Below are 11,503 nucleotides of genomic sequence, written 5' to 3'. Positions count from 1 at the left end.
CTGCCGTTCTTCATCGACCATAGATCTTAGCCCTGCCATGTTCATTCCCTTCGGCCTATTGATATTTAATGAACAGTAGTGACAACATTATCTGCGTTTGCCGCAAAATGGGGGGAAGAAGTGCCTCCGGGTGGGCATGTAAGCTCTCCTGTCTCCTTCCTCCCCCTTTTTATTTGCTTATTTAAATAGGGTGGGAGCATCACCAGAAATCCAGACAGGACTCGTCGGTAGCTCATCCCCAAGGAAAATACAGTTTCATGTCACCACCTTTAAATGCTTTTCAGGTAAGGAGGCTATTTCTGATAAATGCACAGCGAAGGGCTTAGTGAGCAAATGATGGATTTCATTAGATATCTTATGCAGGCCAGTTAATTAAAGGTGAATATGTTTTCCCCAACATCTTCAAACAATAGGAAGTTCCAGGGGCAGCCTTTTTGAGGTATTTATAAGTTTTCTATAAGCACATAACTGGGGGTAAGTGTCACTGAACTCAATAGCACTTAGCTCTATGTAGAAAATGCATTGGATTGAGCTGGTAGGTTTCTCAGCAGAGAAAAAGAATACTAGATACTTACAGTGCTTTTTTGACGTTCGCAGTTTTTCCAAAGATCAAATCTAAGAAAAGGGGAACAGATAGATTTCCAGGAAATAACAGCATTTTAAGGAGAGACTCAGCAGACCCTCTGAGTGTCCCTATTTTTCAGGGACAGCCCCGGATTTACAGAAGCCACCCTGGTTTCTGATTTGATCCCGGAATGTCCCACTTTTCCTTAGGACGTCCCTATTTTCATCATTGAAATGTTGGAGGGCATGGAGTTAACTGACTCCTGAGCCAAGGAGAGAAATAACTATACAACAAGAAGACATCTGAAGGCAGCCCTGCACAGGGAAGTTTTTCAATGTTTTATTATGTTTTTATAGATTTTGGAAGCCACCCAGAGCGACTGGGCAGGGTATATTATTATTATTATGGAATAGGGTTCCATAGTTCCACTGGAGATTGCAAGTAGATAAATAGGTACCACTGCTGCAGGAAGGTAAATGGCGTTTCCATGCCAGTGTGGTGTAGTGGTAAAGAGCGGTGGACTTCAACCGGGTTTGCGTCTCCACTCCTCCACATGCAGCTGCTGGGTGACCTTGGGCTAGTCACACTTCTCTGAAGTCTCTCAGCCCCACTCACCTCACAGAGTGTTTGTTGTGGGGGAGGAAGGGAAAGGAGAATGTTAGCCGCTTTGAGACTCCTTCAGGTAGTGATAAAGAGGGGTATCAAATCCAAACTCTTCTTCTTCCATGCACTCTGGTTTCCATCACAGTGTCCCATTGAGCCAGAAGCAGTTTAGTCGCATGACCTGGAAAGCTATCTGCGTACAAAGGCTGGCTCCCTCAGCCTGACACCGAGACGAGCACCGCAACCCCAGAGTCGCTTTTGACTGGACTTAACCATCCAGGGGTGTTTTACCTTTACCTATTTTCACTGAATAAATGTTGGAGGGTATAGGTTATTGGATCCTCTTCCCTCAGGCCCCTTCTTGTCTCCCAGACTGCAAAACTCAGGATATATATCTTATGTTGGCAAAGCGTGTTCTCCATCACGGAGAGCACGTGTTGTGGTGGGGGCAACCAAGACATCCCTCTTTTGCTGGGCGGGTTAGTATAGATGGCCACGAATCTGATTGGGTACCCCTCAGTCATTGGGGAGAATTTGGTGTAGCAATTTTATGAGTGACTGTTGAGGGGCTGTTTATTCCCTGCACTTCCTCTTTTCACTGCGCGCATCGGATCACCCGCCCACCCTCCCTATATTTAGGGCTGTTTGCGTTGACCTTGCTATGCCTGTCATGGGGTTGACTGCTTTGGGGCAGGGGCCTGGTAGGAATTTTGCCATTTGACTGATTGGCTGGTGCCATTTGGTTTTTGCCTGTTGTTTAGTCGTTTAGTCGTGTCCAACTCTTCATGACCCCATGAACCAGAGCACGCCAGGCATGCCTGTCTTCCACTGCCTCCCGCAGTTTGGTCAAACTCATGCTGGTAGCTTCAAGAACACTGTCCAACCATCTCATCCTCTGTCATCCCCTTCTTCTTGTGCCCTCCATCTTTCCCAACATCAGGGTCTTTTCCAGGGAGTCTTCTCTTCTCATGAGGTGGCCAAAGTATCCGTCCTTCCAGTGAGCACAGTATTGCTTTAGACCAGGGGTCCCCAAACTAAGGCCCACAGGCTGGATAAGGCCTGAGGGACTCATTTATCCGGCCCGCGGCAAGCCCCACCTCCTGCTGCTACCGCCCACTCTTACCAGCACTGCGCTGCATGGCTGCCCACTTCCAGCTCGGAGGAGCACTGGAAATCGCTTGTGTGCATGCACGAGAATTATTTGCGCATCCGCAAGCATTATTTCCGGTGCACATCCGAGTCAGAGAAGGCCATGCACATGCGCACAAGTTATTTCCGGTGCTCCTCTGACCTGGAAGCGCACCAGAAATAGCATGTGCGCACGCATATGGGCACGCGCTCCCCCGCCCTCTGGCCCGCCGCACGAGCGGCGCTGGACACCGGCCTGAGGTGCGGTAAGTTTGCTGACCCCTGCTTTGGACACTTAAACTGCAGCTGAGGCAACCCTTAGCTTTGTATCTTCTCTATGAGTTTTGATTTTTCCTGCGATTAAGGCACAATACAACACCGTTATGTCAATCTCTGCCTGCTCCATCCTTCTCTCTTTTCCTGCTAATTTCATGGAAATTAGAAAGGGTTAGGGTGGGTTTTTCAACGTCCTGGTATTATAGTACTTATCATTCATTTACTGCCTCACTTGTTCAAAGTGTTTTTTAAACAGTCCTGTGTTTCCCCCGAAGTGTTGCCCCTACAGAACAAGGCAGGCTGGGTCAGTGGTAATTAAAGAGATTTTTATGTCACCTTTTGACTAATAAATGCCCTCGTGATTCATTTCTATTGATCTTGGAAGCATATAGCAATAATTAGACAGACAACAAAAACACAAATGGGGAGCAATGACAGGCGTAAATTTATAATGAAATGCTCTGAAAAGCACGGGAAAACAGGACAGGCTTAAGCTGGCAATTAAGTAATGGCAATGACAATTCGAGGGAACCTTTTCGACAGAGGTGGTTCCCACAACTGGGTTGCCACCAAAGAAAATGAATCTCTTTTTCTCTCTCTCTCAGCTGCAGACGGAAGGGGCACCTGGAGAAGGGCCTGAGGTGATGATCATAATCAGCAGGCAAGTTGATATTATTATAATATTATATTATTACAATGGTTCCTTGGTTCTCAAACGCCTTGGTACTCAAACAACTTGAAACTGAAACACTGCCAACCTGGAAGTAAGTGTTCCGGTTTGCAAACATTTTTCGGAAGTGCCACACTTCCGTTTTGAGTTTTATGGTAACCCTGACCCTGACCCTAACCCTAACCCTAGTGTTTTTGCTATTTATTTTGCTTTTTCGTTTCTGTGGCTCTTTTTGTTTTGTTTCTGTGACTGTGTGGAACCCAGTTCAGCTACTGATGGATTGACTGCAGTACATTGTTTATTGCTTTCATTTTATGGATCAATGGTCTCGTTAGATAGTAAAATTCATGTTAAATTGCTGTTTTTAAAAGCCTGAAACGGATGAATCCATTTTGCATTGCTTTCTATGGGAAAGCGCGCCTTGGTTTTGGAACGCTTTGGCTTTGGAACGGACTTTCAGAACGGATTAAGTTTGAGAACCAAGGTACCACTGTATTATATATTATTAGAATTAATTTATTAGAATTGATTTATTAAGCGCCTTCTAAACCACCGTCTCAAGGCAACACGTAAGTAATTAAAAACTGTTAAAACCACAAATGCACATGGGCATAGCATGGAGAGGGCCTGGGGGGGCACAGTCCCGGGAGCATGGTTTGGAGGGAGCGTGAGCCAGGTGCCCCCATGCAAGGATCCCCGCCCTGACTGCCGCCGGAGGTCTCTGGAGCCCAGAAGATGGCAACATTTAGTATTTTTTCCTGTTTAATTAATACTGAACTTGGTTGTTCTGCACATATTTTAAGGTTCCATTTTACACCCGGGAACCAATGGGTGGTAACAACTTAAGCTTTATTCAAAATAGATTCACAGAATTATTTATTTATTTATTTATTTATTTGTACCCTGCCCATCAGGGATGTGGGTGGCGCTGTGGGTTACACCACAGAGCCTAGGACTTGCCGATCAGAAGGTCAGTGGTTCGAATCCCCACGACAGGGTGAGCTCCCGTTGCTCAGTCCCTGCTCCTGCCAACCTAGCAGTTTGAAAGCACATCAAAGTGCAAGTAGATAAACAGGTACCGCTCCGGTGGGAAGGTAAACGGCGTTTCCGTGCGCTGCTCTGGTTCGCCAGAAGCGGCTTAGTCATGCTGGCCACATGACCCGGAAGCTGTACGCCGGCTCCCTCGGCCAATAAAGCGAGATGAGCACCGCAAGCCCAGAGTCGGTCACGACTGGACCTAATGGTCAGGGGTCCCTTTACCTTACCCCGCCCATTTGGCTAGCTTTCCCCAGCCACTCTGGCCATGGACTAATCTGGACCCTGAAAGCATCATCTCAGGCTCTTCTTTGTGTGCCTCTCCCATGAGAAGTCTGGAGGGTGGCAACACAAGAACAGACCTTTTCTGTGGTGGCTCCCCATTTGTGGAATGCTCTCGCCAGGGAAGCTCATCTGGCACCTTCCTTGCTTATTTTTAGGTGCCAGGCAAAAATGTTCCTCTATAACTAGGTCTTTGTTTGATTAACAGCCATTTAAATGTGTTTGTGGTAGAGTGCTTATCAGTCTGTTTTTCTGTTTGTGTTCCTATTTTTTATTTTTATGTTGTGAACCACCCAGTGATCTTCAGGTAGATCATATACAAAATTCAATAATAATAGTAATAATAATAATAATAATAATAATAATAATAATAATAATAATAGGTTCATTAATTTCAGTGGGTTTACCCTGAGTAAAACCTACTTGAATATCACCCATTGTGACTGGATACTTAAAAAGAACCACCTAACATAAACCCCATTAAAAATGATATGCTTAGGATTAGATGCGCATCAATTTAAATAGGGAAGAGTTAACTAAGCACCTGCTTCACTCATTTGAATAAATAAATCTCCAATGTGCTTAAATTTGGCTGGATTCTAGACTAAAGGAATTCATCTGAACTAGCCTCAAATGTTGATTCACTGAAGGTTTATCCTAGATTTGGGGAGAGGAGCCTTTAATCTCTGTTACAAAAGTCCTCATATTTAAGTGCCAACAAGTGAAATTAGGGAGAGGAAGTGGCGACATCTTTATAAAAGGGACTATGCCACCAGAAGCGTTTATTATCATATAGCAGGCAGGATATAAAGACACCCAAAGATTCCCTTTTTATAGGCACTAGCCATTAAAAGGCTTTGGAAACGACTGACTTTGACCATGTATTTCCAGAGGGATCTGTTGGAGCACATGAAGAGGCTGGAAAAAAACCAGCCAACAACCAGAGATGATAACTTGTCCTCCACAGTTTAATAACCATGCAATATTTACAGTTATACTCTCTTTGCTTCTTCCCCCCTCTGACTAGAGAGTCACTTTGATTAACTGGTATGCAGCAAAAAACCTTCTTCACAGGCTTCAGACTTTTCTTCACCTTTTATGTATCCTGTTTACATATTTTAATATTAATGGAAAGAAAGGACCATAAAACATGAGACTTGACAAAAAAAAATTGCAGTATTTTAACATTTAAATTTGGCCATAAATAAAGTAAACATAATAAACACCTTTTTTTTTTACCCCTTCTGCACATATTGCAGATTGACTTAGCAATAAACATGAAACCTTATATTATCATGACTAAACTGCAGGGCTTAATAACGAGGTTTTAATTTGGGATCTGGACTCCTCGCGTGGCATTATTTTCCTTTCCTTTTGGGGCAAAGTCTGAACCTAATACCGCCTCTATGGCAAGTTCCACTGTGAAACTCTACAGGTCTCAGAAGAGCATTAGTCAGGAACACTACAGGGGGCGGGGGGTCTGGCAACAGACATGGAGAATTTTGCTGAAGGAAGAAACATCCTCACATGAGTTTCCATGCATGCCCCAATTATGCCAAGAGCGGGGAGATCATGTTGGATGCACACACACCCCTCCCATAATGTGCTTTGAAGGTGAAAGGTAAAGGACCCCTGGACGGTTAAGTCCAGTCAAAGGCGACTATGGGGTTGTGGCGCTCATTTCGCTTTCAGGCCAAGGGAACTGGCGTTTTGTCCACAGACAGCTTTCAGGGTCATGTGGCCAGCAGGACTAAACCGCTTCTGGTGCAACAGGACACTGTGACAAGTGCCAGAGCGCATGGAAACACCATTTACCTTCCCGCCACAGTGGTACATATTTATCTGCTTGCACTGGCGTGCTTTGGAACTGGTAGGTTGGCAGGAGCTGGGACAGAGCAACGGGAGTTCACCCCGTTGTGGGGATTCGAACCGCCAACCTTCTGATCAGCAAGCCCAAGAGGCTCAGTGGTTTAGACCACAGAGCCACCCACGTGCGTCCCTATGCTTTGAAGGTACTGGAGCAACCTTCATTTTATTGTTGTTGTTGTTTAGTCGTTTAGTCGTGTCCGACTCTTTGTGACCCCATGGGCCAGAGCATGCCAGGCACTCCTGTCTTCCACTGACTCCCGCAGTTTGGTCAAACTCATGCTGGTAGCTTCCAGAACACTGTCCAACCATCTTGTCCTCTGTCATCCCCTTCTCTTTGTGCCCTCAATCTTTCCCAACATTACCTTAAGTCCTCCTAGATGGACTTTAAAAGACAACTCACCTAACTGTGCCCATGATGCGTTTCTCATGTTACCCTAGTATATAACCAACTTGAGTTAATGCTTTCAGACAAACATTTAACCAATGTAAGCAGCAATCTGCAGTCACATAAATCACATAAATCAAGAGAGCAAGTAGGGAGCGACATGCTGGAATGTCAACTTCTAAATCTATTTGCACGTGGATACCAGGAAGTGCAGAGTCTCCTAGTGTCCCTATTTTCCAGGGACAGTCCCAGATTTACAGCAGCCATCCCGGTTTCTAATTTGATCCCAGAATGTTGGAAGATGCCCAGAGTGGCTGGGGCAGATGGGTGGGGTATAAATAATACCAAAGCTATGGTACTACTACCAACCTTACGGTATGCATGTAAAACATGGACCACTTATAAATGCCATCTCCACCTCCTCGAAATATTCCATCAACAGTGTCTCCAAAAATTTTTACACATCCCCTGGGAAGACAGGTGAACTAATGTCAGTGTACTGAAAGAAGCAAAGATCACCTGTGTCAAAGCGATGATTCTTCAACAACTTCGTTGGACTGGTCATGTTGTGTGGATGCCTGATTATCGTCTTCCAAAGCAACTACTCTATTCCAAACTTTAAAATGGTAAAGCATAAAAGAGGTTTAAAGACACTCTCAAAGCAAATCTTTAAAAATGTAGTATAAACACTGAAAACTGGGAAACACTGGCCTGTGAGCACTCCAATTGGAGAATAGCCTTTACTAAAGGTGTTATGGGCTTTGAACGCTCAAACTCAGGATGAAACGAAGAAACGTGCTCTGAGGAAGGCACGCTTGGCAAACCTCACTGTCATCAACTCCTGCCGGAAAACCTATGTCCCCACAATGGAAGGATGTGTGGATCCAGAATTAGCCTCCACAGTCACTTATGGACTCACTGTTAAAACCGTATTCATGGAAGACAATCTTATTTGGCTACGAGTGATAGAAGAAGAAGAAGAAGAAGAAGAAGAAGAAGAAGAAGAAGAAGAAGAAGAAGAAGAAGAAGAAGAAGAAATAATAGTACAATTATAATGCTGATGCTGGAATTGGACATCCCTATTTCATTGGAGAAATATTGGAGGGTATGGAAGTGGTCATCCCATCTTCTCCCTATATGCAGTCCTTCAACAGAAGCGTGACGCAGTACAGTCCCAAAAATGCTGTATAGGTGACTTTTCTGCCTGTGGAGATCAGCTCTCCATGTGATCAGTTTTCCAACCTCATCAGATTTGTACTGTGGAAGTATTTCTCATCAGACATAAGGGAGGAAGGCCCTGAAGAGTATTTTTCTTAAGAAACTTTCACTAAGAGGCTTTGAAACTCCATTTCAAGCTGGGCATAGTACTCTATATCACCAGCTTCACAGCTGAATAGTTTGAAACAATTGAAGGACATTGGTAGCATTTTTATTATGTTGCCTTTAGGAGACGTCATCTTTTTTTATTCTTATTGCTATCTAATAACCTGCCAGCTTTGTGATCAATGCATTAATACCTCGCAGCTAATTATTTCAAACATGAAAGATGGCAAAAATCCTAAAGATATTTAGAAGCAAATTAACCAGGCCTCTGGTTTACTAAGCAGTTTAGGCAAAACATTTCCCTGCAACTGCAAAACACTATAATAAAGGAAGGAGCTGCAAACAAACCTGAATTGTTCAGAGGAAATGCCTATAATTTGTCTTTTAAAAGTGACATTTTGAAGTCTAATTATTGTTCTCTATCAAATCACCATAAAAACAGCATTAAAGCCTCATGCCAGGAATAATTGGTACTTTTGATTCTCGGGGGAGTTGCACCTTTTTATTCAGATCATCCAACTGCAGTCTTGCCAACACTGAAGCGGCAAAGAATCATTTAATGAAATTGTATTCCTTGGGAACTTGGGCGGCTTAATGAGGACTTGGAATTTTCTTGTCAACGACCAACATTTCCATGGATTTCCTGGATTGTGACAAAGAACAGCTATTCCCTCGCCCCCTCCCTTTCTTAAATTCTGAACTAGTTAGAAATAAGTTCAGGCAGTAGTCCCAGACACAATTACCTGGCAGGAAGTCCCATTCAGCTCAGTGGGACCTACTACTCAATGGGCGTGTGCTATATTTGCATTCTTCCCCACCCATCTCACTTCATCGTGGTACCCAAGAGGCAGATTTAGGGCAGCTCGACTGGTTCCGCCGCACTGGACACCAGGCCCATGGGGCGTCACAACTATGATGTAGTGAATTGAGCAGAATGGAAGGCGAGAGGCGCCGAATTTTGGGCTTGCCGCAGAAGTTTGAAAGAGCAAAGTCTACCCCTGTGGTCGATTTCTTTGTGGACATCCTTATTCTGTCCTGCACACACAGCTATTCCTGCTCCTGGTTCCAGCATCCTGTGCTGTGGAGATTAGGCCACTGCACTGCATCTACTCCAGAGATTTAGATAACCTATCATTTGAGAAAACACAAGGGTCTGGGTTGGGGAAGTCACTTGTGTGCTACTCTGTACTGGAAAACACTGCCCTGCGAGCGCTCCAGTTGGAGGACAGCCTTTACCAAGATGTCATGGGCTTTGAAGACGCTCGAACTCAGGATGAAAGGGAGAAATGTGCAAAGAGGAAGGCATGCTTGGCAAACCCTCACCATGACCAACTCCCACCTGGAAACCTATGCCCCCGCTCTGGAGGGACATGTAGATCCAGAATTGGCCTCCACAGTCACTTACAGACTCATGGTTAAAACCGTGTTTATGGAAGACAATCTTACTCTGCTACGAGTGATTGCCAAAGAAAAAGACGGCTTTGTATTGGCCAACTTCCAGTCTTCCACAAGTGACTAGACCATGTGGTAAACAACAAAGCACCTGCATACCCTCTCAACATTTCTCCGATGAAAACAGGGCCATCTTATTCCTTTATTTTGGCCATGGGTGGCACTGTGGTCTAAACACTGAGCCTAGGGCTTGCCGATCAAAAGGTCGGCAGTACGAATCCCTGTGACTGGGTGAGCTCCCGTTGCTCAGTCCCTGCTCCTGCCAACCTAGCAGCTCGAAAGCATGCCAGTGCAAGTAGATAAATAGGTACCGTTGCAGCGGGGAGGTAAACGGCGTTTCTGTGCGCTGCTCTGGTTTTGCCAGAAGTGGCTTAGTAATGCTGGCCACATGACCCGGAAAAACTGCCTGCAGACAAACCACCGGCTCCCTCGGCCTGTAAAGCAAGATGAGCGCCGCAACCCCAGAGTCGTTCGCGACTGGACTTAACTGTCAGGGGTCCCTTTACCTTTAATTCATTTATTATTTCATTATTCCCATCCCATTTCACTGGGTTGCCCCAGCCACTCTTGGGTGGCTTCCAACATACCGTATTTTTCGCTCTATAACACGCACCCGACCATAACACGCACGTAGTTTTTAGAGGAGGAAAATCCGTAGGCATGCCACCCGTAGGCATTTCCTCCATAACACGCACAGACATTTCCCCTTACTTTCTAGGAGGAAAAAAGTGAGTGTTATGGTGCAAAAAATACGGTATATTAAAACAGAAAAAAACATTACACATTAAAAAACTTCCCTATATAAGGCTGCCTTCAGTTGTCTTCTAAAGGTTGTATCTCCTTGGCTTGGGGGCAGTCCGCATAACTCCATACCCGCCAACATTTCTCTGATGCAAACAGGGACATCCTAAGGAAAAGCAGGACATTCCGAGATCAAATCAGAAACCGGGACGGCTTCTGTAAATCCGGGACTGCCCAGGGAAAACAGACACCTGGAGGGGCTACATCTGTTCACACTAAGGAATGGAAGAGCAGATCAGCTTGATACAGCCATGTTGGTTTAAATTTAAGCTTCCAGGGTTGTAGTAAGTTTTACTGAATAAGGATGCGTACTAACTTGAGAGAGCTGTAACATATATACCTTACGAGCCATTGTGGCAGTGGATCTGTTCTTAGAACCAGCTGACTTTAAATGTTTCTTGAATCCCAAAGAGCAGTTTAGGATCTCGTCACCTGCCCTTTACTTATTCATTTTGTCCTCCACCTGCCTCCTATCTCGAAGCAATCCCTAGCTCTCCAAGCAGCCAAGAACAAGAAGAATTACTGGAGACAAACTTAATTAGGCAGAATTCTCAGCAGCATCTAACTGGCTCACTCCATTCTTCTTTGCATTTGAACTCCGGCAAATATCCCCCAACTGCTGTGCTAAATGGAAAAATCTGGGGTCAGGGATGCCACTTGCTGATCACCAAAAACACCCCAGATTTATTTATTTATTCACAGTTAACGTAACGGTTGTGTCATTAGATTTATACCTCTATTATAACTGACGGCTGAAGGGGAGGTGTGTTTTTTTAAGTGAAATCAATTGCACTTCATTTTTAAGACATTGTAAGGAAATCCACTTGCTAAAAAACAGTGCCCAGTGGTGAATCAATACAAGGAATGCCCGGGAGATATTTTAGATACTTTATTTTTCTAGACTATTGCTTCAAGAATTCACAATGGTCAGTGAAGCTTCTACACTCAGAAATAAACCCAACACTTTACCACTCTAGTACTGACAGCTGAGATTTCTGTTAAATCACAGCTGAAGAGATAGTTTTGACAATGACTCTAATTTCATGTGAAAAATTTGAAATGTATGAGCTTAGTAAGACAGAGATGGTATCTATCACAAGAAAAAGCTTAGATG

The sequence above is a fragment of the Podarcis raffonei genome, chromosome 17, assembly GCF_027172205.1.
Source record: "Podarcis raffonei isolate rPodRaf1 chromosome 17, rPodRaf1.pri, whole genome shotgun sequence".
In the NCBI taxonomy this organism is placed as follows: Eukaryota; Metazoa; Chordata; class Lepidosauria; order Squamata; family Lacertidae; genus Podarcis; species Podarcis raffonei.
The sequence above is the reverse complement of the archived record's forward strand: the minus strand, read 5'-3'. Positions refer to the sequence as shown.